The sequence below is a fragment of the Belonocnema kinseyi genome, chromosome 3 (genome assembly GCF_010883055.1).
Source record: "Belonocnema kinseyi isolate 2016_QV_RU_SX_M_011 chromosome 3, B_treatae_v1, whole genome shotgun sequence".
Classification (NCBI taxonomy): Eukaryota; Metazoa; Arthropoda; class Insecta; order Hymenoptera; family Cynipidae; genus Belonocnema; species Belonocnema kinseyi.
Window position 1 is genome coordinate 6,709,086 of NC_046659.1, and position 8,464 is coordinate 6,717,549.

General features: G+C 32.9%; 1 protein-coding gene across 2 annotated transcripts in view; it reads left to right on the plus strand.

Moving 5' to 3' along the window:
• Nucleotides 1–8,464, plus strand: part of LOC117168858 (dynein heavy chain, cytoplasmic) — a 318,168-nt gene that overhangs the window by 286,366 nt on the left and 23,338 nt on the right. The gene's annotated exons all lie outside the window — the stretch shown is intronic.

The following is an 8,464-nucleotide window of genomic DNA, read 5'->3' on the forward strand; positions in this document are numbered from 1 at the left end:
AATGTTAATATTTACCAAGTTATTCGCATTTTTCCTTCTTTTTCCCATTTTTTCAATCACCTGCTGTATCTTTAGCAATTTAAAAGAAGGTGTGCTCAAAATGAGTACACGAATAAAGTAAGTCTTGTGCAATTAATTGGCCTCAGCCACTTTCAATTCAAACAATAACTTATTCTGCTATAAATAACCATAATCAGTGTCACGTGCTCAGCTTCTGATTATCGTAGAAAGTTGTAATAAAGATGAATATGATTATAAAAATTAAACAAGAAAATCGCTTTACTTTAAAATACCAATTATTTATTATTGTTAAAGTTTATGTTTTGTCGTCGAGATACGTTCGATCTTTATTACCGTCACGAATGTAAAGTTTCCCAGACCCAGCGTGAGTCATTGGCGTAGGTATTACAAATTCTTCGTGCTGCATTTTTAATGCAGCAGAACGTGACACTGATTATGATTATTTATAGCAAAATAAGTTATTGTTTTAATTGAAAGTGGCTGACGTTAATTCATTGCACAAGACTTACTTTATTCGTGTACTAATTTTGAGCACACCTTCTTTTAAATTGCTAAAGATACAGCAGGTGATTAAAAAATGGGAAAAAGAAGGAAAAATGCGAATAACTTGGTAAATATTAACATTTTGAATAAATACTTTTTATTCATCTTGGAGTATACCTCTAATAGAGTACCTTTTGTCTCTTAATAATTTTCGAAAAAATCACTTATTGTGAATAAAAAGGGCTTTTTATTGTTATGGTATTTCTTTAATCGATGTTTTCTCCAAATATATCAATTTTATCAAAAAATTATATACCAATAAAAATATGCATCTCCGTGAGTAGACTAACTTTTGTTTCAAACTTTTTCTTGTAAAATCAATTTCAAGAAATTTCACCCGAATGTCCGGCGACTTCGAAGTCGCCTGGCAACACTTTTGCATCCAGGTAAGTGCCTGGCAATGCGAAGGTGCTATTTCTAATGTCAGCCTCTACATGTACACCAATTTTCAAGCTTATCCGAGTCACGTAAGTTAACTGCCAAAAATTCGCACCTTTGACAGGTCGCGCCACAGGTGAACGCATCCACTCACACCTGTCAGGCACCCATTTTTACGTTCCTCATCATCAGGCGAACATCTCATGTGAAAATTGGCCTTATCCGTATCACACTCCCATTTACGTTGTGAGCCCACGGTCTATATGATGAGGTGTAGTGTGTGTGTGTGTGTGTATGTGTCGGAGGAGGGGGGGGGGGCATGGGAACTGCGACTTCTCACTGTATCAAATCTGTCTCTTCCTTATATTTGATTTCGCAAGCGAACTTTTGATCCTAATTTTAATTTCTTTTTGTTTATCTTTTTATACGTACTTTGCCCATTATCTTTTATTGCTGATTCCTGTCTTTCAATGGGATTTGCTTTTATTGCATACTTTATTTGTGGTAATTTTAGTAACTACCAAATCTTCTCGTCGTAATCCATTTGTTAATCTTATCTTTTTTTATTACGTCGGTACCTATTAAACCTATCGATTTAAGATCTGGTACTATTCTAAACAATAAATATTTTTCGAAATGACCCGTTTTGATTAGGATTCAAACTTGACCTGTTATTTTTAATTTTTTGACATTTACTACCATTAATGTTTTATTTATCGGTTTTTTAATTTCGTAATCTAAATCCTTGACTGTTTTTAGGAATTTCCCGCCAATTTAGGAGTGAGTTACACCGGTGCCAACTAACACTCTGAATTTATTTTCTTTAAACTCTACCATTAAGTGAAATCTTGTTTCGTCCGACTTTTGGTTGTCTAAATCTAAGTATTCTGGCGATGCTAATTTTTTCTAGTTATTTCTTTTCTTTAGTAAACACCGTTTGGAATACCCTTGTCTTTTTTATACCAACAATCGCGTTGAAAATTTCTTATTTTCCCGGAATTGTAACATAATCTGCTGTCGTGAACTATAATTTGAATTTTGGTTTTCTAATTTTGTATCCATGAAACCCTGTGCAGTTAGATTCATTTCGCCTTTTTCATTATCCCTACGAATTTCTTAATTTGAGTGTTTCATAATTTTACTCTGCCCTTTATTATCTTCCTTGTCTTATCACTTATTATTATTTTCTTGCGCGTTATATAAAAGCGCTGGTATTCGCGGATTGTTTTTATTTTGATTAATCTGTGCGTTTCATACCAGCTAACTAATTGTATTAAATAACTTATAAGCTGGGTTCTGAATTCTGGAACTATTATTGTTTCTAAATCTTGGATTTCCTGGGTATCGTTGATTATTTCTAAAACCTGAGATATTACTTTTAAATCTTAAATTAAAAATTCTTTAATTTCCATTTGGAAATCGTGGTTGGAATTGATGTCTATTTTGTTGCTTTTGATATCTCGGTCTAAGCTGTCTTTGTTGATTTTGATTATAATTTTGTTTTTGGTATCAATTATGATTCTCATTTTTAATATTATTTTGACTCATCATTTCCTTGGTCATCTGTACTTTCATTAGTTTTATTATCATCTTTATTTAAAATGCTTAATTGTTGACTTTTAATTTTAGATTTTGGCAATTCTGTTTCTCATTCACGTTCTAAAATTTATAATTTTGAAAAATTCGAGAAATCATTTCTTCAAATATAAAATTTATAATCTATTCTTAAATTCTGATAAGTTTTTCTTAATTGCTATCTAGGCTTGGTCTTGACAGTAACTTTTCAAGCAGTTGTTTTACTGCTGTTATGAACGCGTGGATGTCCTGACCTTTCTTGTGATTGCAAAATTTCATTTTGTTTCTTATTATATCTGTATATCTTGAAGTCCTCTATAAATTGATTTGAATTTTGCTCATTATCTCTGTTCACTTGAAATGGAAATAACGTTGCTTGGATTTCTTGAGAAATTTGTTTCTACACCGTCTGTACTAAACTCGTTTTTTTTCTATTATGTTTCGCGTAATTTTACGAACTTCTGGGGTATTCGATCTTCTCATTATTGATTGTCTTTTTTTTTTAACTTCGGAAACTCGAATTTTTCGTCTGTTTGATCGCTACGTCTACTATTTATTTCATTTGACCCTGCTGCTACTAACGCGTGTCTTTGCTCTTTAAAATATAAAGTCGTTTCCTCGAAATGTGCTGTATTATTTTGCGTTCTATTATTCTGATTTATATTTGCACATATCGATTTTTGTGCGTTTGAGTTTAAAATGCTATCGATTTTCTTATTTGATTTCGCAACTTCATTCCCAACTTCGTTAATTTTCTGTTTATCATTTTTATTTTGCTCACACGCAATTAATTCAGATACACCTCTCAAAAATTCTGCAATTTTTTGTAGAAATGAATCTACCTCAAATGATGTATTAATTCTATTCTCTTCGCTTCTAAGTCTATATTTTCTATTGTAAAACTGTGCTCTTCTATTACACGCTAATTACCTAATATATCCTCTGTATTTGGAGAAAGTAATCCCATTGTTTGTATTCATGCAGTACGGACATGTTGGTGTGTGTTAGGTGCACTTGAACTTGTATTTTGTGTCTGTCTTTGTGTTGGAGGTAATTCGGAACGTTTACATATTGTATCTGTCGCTTGGTTTAACGCTCCTCTTTCTAGTTCCCTATTTATCATTGTGATAAATTATAAATTTCTCTCATTTATTTCTTCTCTAATCTCACTTTGCATAGATTGATTTTCCCTACTCTCGTTCTCATTACTTGTTAACATCGCGTGCGCGTTTTCTTCTTCTATTATAATTTCTTGGTTTTTTCTGTTTTCCCTATCTATTTCTTCTGCATTCTTATATAACGGGTTGGTCATTTTTTTATTTTTGAATTTTACCAAATCTTAGCTTCATTCAAATGTGTTAATTTTTTCTTTTTCTTTCCTCGGCCTAGCTCATTTGTTTTGATTATTAATAGCGGGAAAAGCGACACGTTTAACTTCTTGAACGTCTCGGTTTTCCTACTTGGAGAGGGCGCGTGATCTTACCACCTGGTGGATTCATCTACCATCCATACTCTCGCTTTTAGCCACCCCGTTTCCTGCCTTCCTAGAACTGCTGGCTCCTGCAGTTTCTTAGGGGAGCAGGTGAGAGCGGTTGTGACATTATGCATATAGATATATATTCCAATTAGAAACGAGTCAGATGGCCTGCATTGCTTACATTTTGATCCCCCCGAAATCAGTCCAAGGCTATTTGAAGGCAACCCCCGATACTGGACTGAAAGCGAGAGTTTAGTGTACCAATATAAATATTTTCAATTTTCAATCATAATTTTATTTCATTTGACAAATATCAATAACATCAACAAGAATTATTAAAACAAATCAATGGGATACAAATCATTAAATTAATCATTTATCATCATTGACCTCTCCTTCGGCTTGGAGGATTTTGGAACTTTCAGCCTTAGCCCACGGCTTGCTGATACGTTCGGAATATAGGCTTTTTATGCGTAATTTTTAATGGGCACCAAGTTTGTGGAGGGGTAACGAAACTAAGAGAAAGTCTGAAGGATCTGGAGGCCGAAAGGTAGAGGTAAACTCAGTAAAAAGTTCATTTAAAGTCAACGGTGGATTTATTTAACTTACAACGAGGCGTGGGGCCGCTAAATCCCAGCGCTGGTAAATCTCGCTTGATGGAGAGCCGGATTGTTTGGAAGTATGATATCCCGTAGTGACATGAAGTAGCGACATTTGACGCGGAGGATAAATTCGTAGGGTTTGGCAGGCTTACGGACTGAATGTAAAAATGGCGCAATGTTTTTAGAACGAGTTGCAGGTGAGGGCACCGACATAAAAACATTAAGAAAAAAAGATTTAAAATTCTATAAAATACTCTTTCGTTGATCTCTTTAGAATAAACGTTTCTCGGTTGAAGAACTTGAAAATTAAAGTATTAACGTTATGAACGCTTATTAACTATTATTTAAAACTTTTATTGCAAAAATAGAATGGGAATAGAAAGGTTTGCACTTGTAACGGTTGAAAACATAAATAACAATGAGCATGAAGCATTGTTCGTACGAATTACCAAATACTACTTACGTTTGAATAGCCTAAAAATCGGCCGACGACTGCCGACGTTGGTCGACGTTTTTTTTGACGTACTGACGTACTGACTTCAAGATATACAGATATAATAAGAAACAAAATGAAATTTTGCAATCACAAGAAAGGTCAGGACATCCATGCGTTCATAACAGCAGTAAAATAACTGCTTGAAAAGTTATTTTCAAGACCAAGCCTAGATAGCAATTAAGAAAAACTTATCAGAATTTAAGAATAAAATATAAATTTTATATTTGAAGAAATGCTTTCTCGAATTTTTCAAAATTATAAATTTTATAACGTGAATGAGAAACAGAATTGCCAAAATCTAAAATTAAAAGTCAACAATTAAGCATTTTAAATAAAGATGATAATAAAACTAATAAAAGTACAGATGACCAAGGAAATGATGAGTCAAAATAATATTAAAAATGAGAATCATAATAGATACCAAAAACAAAATTATAATCAAAATCAACAAAAACAGCTTAGACTGAGATATCAAAAGCAACAAAATAGACAACAATTCCAACGACGTTTTCCAAATGAAAATTAAAGAATTTTTAATTTAAGATTTAAAAGTAATATTTCAGGTTTTGCAAATAATCAACGATGCCCAGGAAATCCAAGATTTACAAACAACAATAGTTTCAGAAATCAGAACCCAGCTTATAAATTATATCAATATTAATACGAATTTTTATTTATTATTAATTTTTCAAGTTTTTTTGTATGTCAGTGTTATCCGGAAATCAGAATATGTGTCAAGTTTCTTCAATATTAATACGAATTTTTGTTTATTATTAATTTTTCAGGTTTTTTTGTATGTCCCATGGTTTTCGAGATAATTGACAATTTTGATTTTTTCCTTTTGAAAATCTCTTTGTTGGGTTAATTTGTAGTGGCTGAGAACCACCTTTTGTATAAAACCCTGAATATTTTTTCAGTTTCCGCGTATCTTGCAGTTTTCAAGATAAATCCAAATTTTTATTTCGAAACTTATTCTGCTATACTAATTCGGGGTGCTCGGTGACCATCCCGGAATGGTATATCCTGGAAATGTTATCCCTTTCGCGTATCTAAATAAATAATAAATAATAATAAATCTGCATACATTTGCTTGTTGTTCATGTATCTCTGATCGTTCGTGATATAATTAAAAACATGTTATTATTGTTTTGAATAAAAAATTTTTATTCATTAGTTTAGTTACAGTGGTTTGAGAATACCCCTCTGCAAAATCCTTAGAATATAATAAGTTTTCACGTTTCTATATACGTTTTTGAAATAAATCATACTATATTTCAGATTTTTTAATTCGAAAAATCTATTTATTGCTTTAGATCGGAGTGACCGAGAATCATCCCCCTTTAGAATATGTCGTCGGTTTCCGCTCCTCCCTCACCGTCTTTAAGCTAACTAAAAATTTACATTTTTGGGGGTATTTAACAAATCCTTTAATTGAGCTATTTCGTGTTGGTCGAAAATAAACCCACTCTGCAAAAACCTTTCAATCTACTTATTTTTCACGTTTCTTTGAATGTTGTCAGTTTCCGTTTATTTCTTACTGTTTTTAAGACAACTCAAAATTTTAATTTTTTTTTGTATTAAAAAAAATTTTATTATGTTAGTTCATGTAGTTCGAAAACAAAACCCTTCTTTAAAAACCTTCAAATTTTGGTGGTATACAGCGATTCCCTTTATCAAAAACTCAACTCAACTTTTTTTTTTATTCAAAACAAAATTTTTTTATTGGGTTCGTTTATGTAGGTCGAATACAATACCCCTATGTAAAAACCGTAACATTTTTGTCGAAAGCGATTCCCCTCTTAGAAACCCTGAAAATATTGTCAGTTTTCGCTTATCTTTAAGCATTTTCAAGATAATTCAAAATGTTCACTTCTTTAGGTGGGTATTTAAAAAATATTTGTATTGGGTTATTTTAAGTTGGTGGCAGATAAAACCTATCTTCAAACCCCTTAAAATCGACTTAGTTTTCACGTTTCCATGTCTGCTTTCGAAAAAAATTAAAATTTTGATTTTTTGAAAGTTGAAAATTTCTCTTTTTGTTTAGTTTCGGGTGTCTGAGGATCATTCCTCATCTTCATTTTTTTCTTACCGTTTTAAGACAACTGAAAATTTTCATTTTTTTTTGTATTTAAAAAAATTTAATTATGTTAGTTCATGTAGTTCGAAAACAAAACCCTTTTTTAAAAACCTTCAAATTTTGGTATACAGTGATTCCCTTTAACAAAAACCTGAAAATGTTTTTGAGTTTTCACGTATCTGTGAACCTTTTAGAGGTAATTCAAAATTTTTTATTTTTTTTTCGAATTTTAAACATTTGTTTACTGGTTTACATTGAGGTGGTATTTTCGACATTTTTGTCGAAAGCGATTCCCCTCTTTGAAACCCTGAAAATATACGACGTTGAAGTTTGCAATCGTCACGAAAAGACCGTCGCCTCTCACTTGATACGCAATATTGTAATACACACCCACACACACGTATATGTCTTCGCATCTTGTTGATACACAGGGGTGCTTTTCAGGTACCATTGCCTCTGGCAGAAGTGACGAAAGATTGAGGTATTTGAAACGTCTTCATCTAGCTGATAAGTATCTCTATATAATTGTGTTCTCTAACGCACATGACGTTTTATTGAACAGGAGGAAATGATACATACAATCGGAGGAATTTTCGCAAATCTACTTAACTCGTCGTTTAAGACGCTCTTTTTCTGTTTTAAGAGCTCTTATTTTTTGCGTCCAGTGCTGCTTGATGGTTAGCATTTTACACTTGTTCAGGGTATTATTTGCGTTCTGTAAATTTTGAGAAAGTGCCCTAACTTTTAGAGTGAATTTTTTGTTTGATAGAGAAAGACTTTTTGGTGGACTTTTATCTTTTAGTTCTTATGATACCATTATAGGATATTTGCAAATGTTCTTTTGCTGGGACGGGGGTTATGTTTGCTGGAGGATGCTGCTCTTCTTGCTGTTAAAGAGCTTCATATCCCCTTTTGCGTAAAAACTATACACAATCCCTTAAATACTGATACGTCTTAGGAGCAAATTCTGGGTAAAAAAGAACCCAACGTTTATGTAACCTCTGCATGTATCCCCTTTGCGCCGGAGACAATATCCTCCTGAGTGGGTCCGACCATTTAGAAGGATGTTCTCGCATTTGTCCGGGGCACTGCGCGATACTGGTGACGTAACCGCATAATTCTTCACATTCGGAAGTTAGCCCAATAATAATAATAATAATAATAATAATAATAATTGGCCAAGGTGGACAATGACCCTCGGTGGCTCAGTTGGTTAGACACTCGGACTTCACCTCAGAGGTCCGGGGTTCGATCCCTGAGCCGGTACCTCTAGAAATTTTTCAATGTACCTTTAC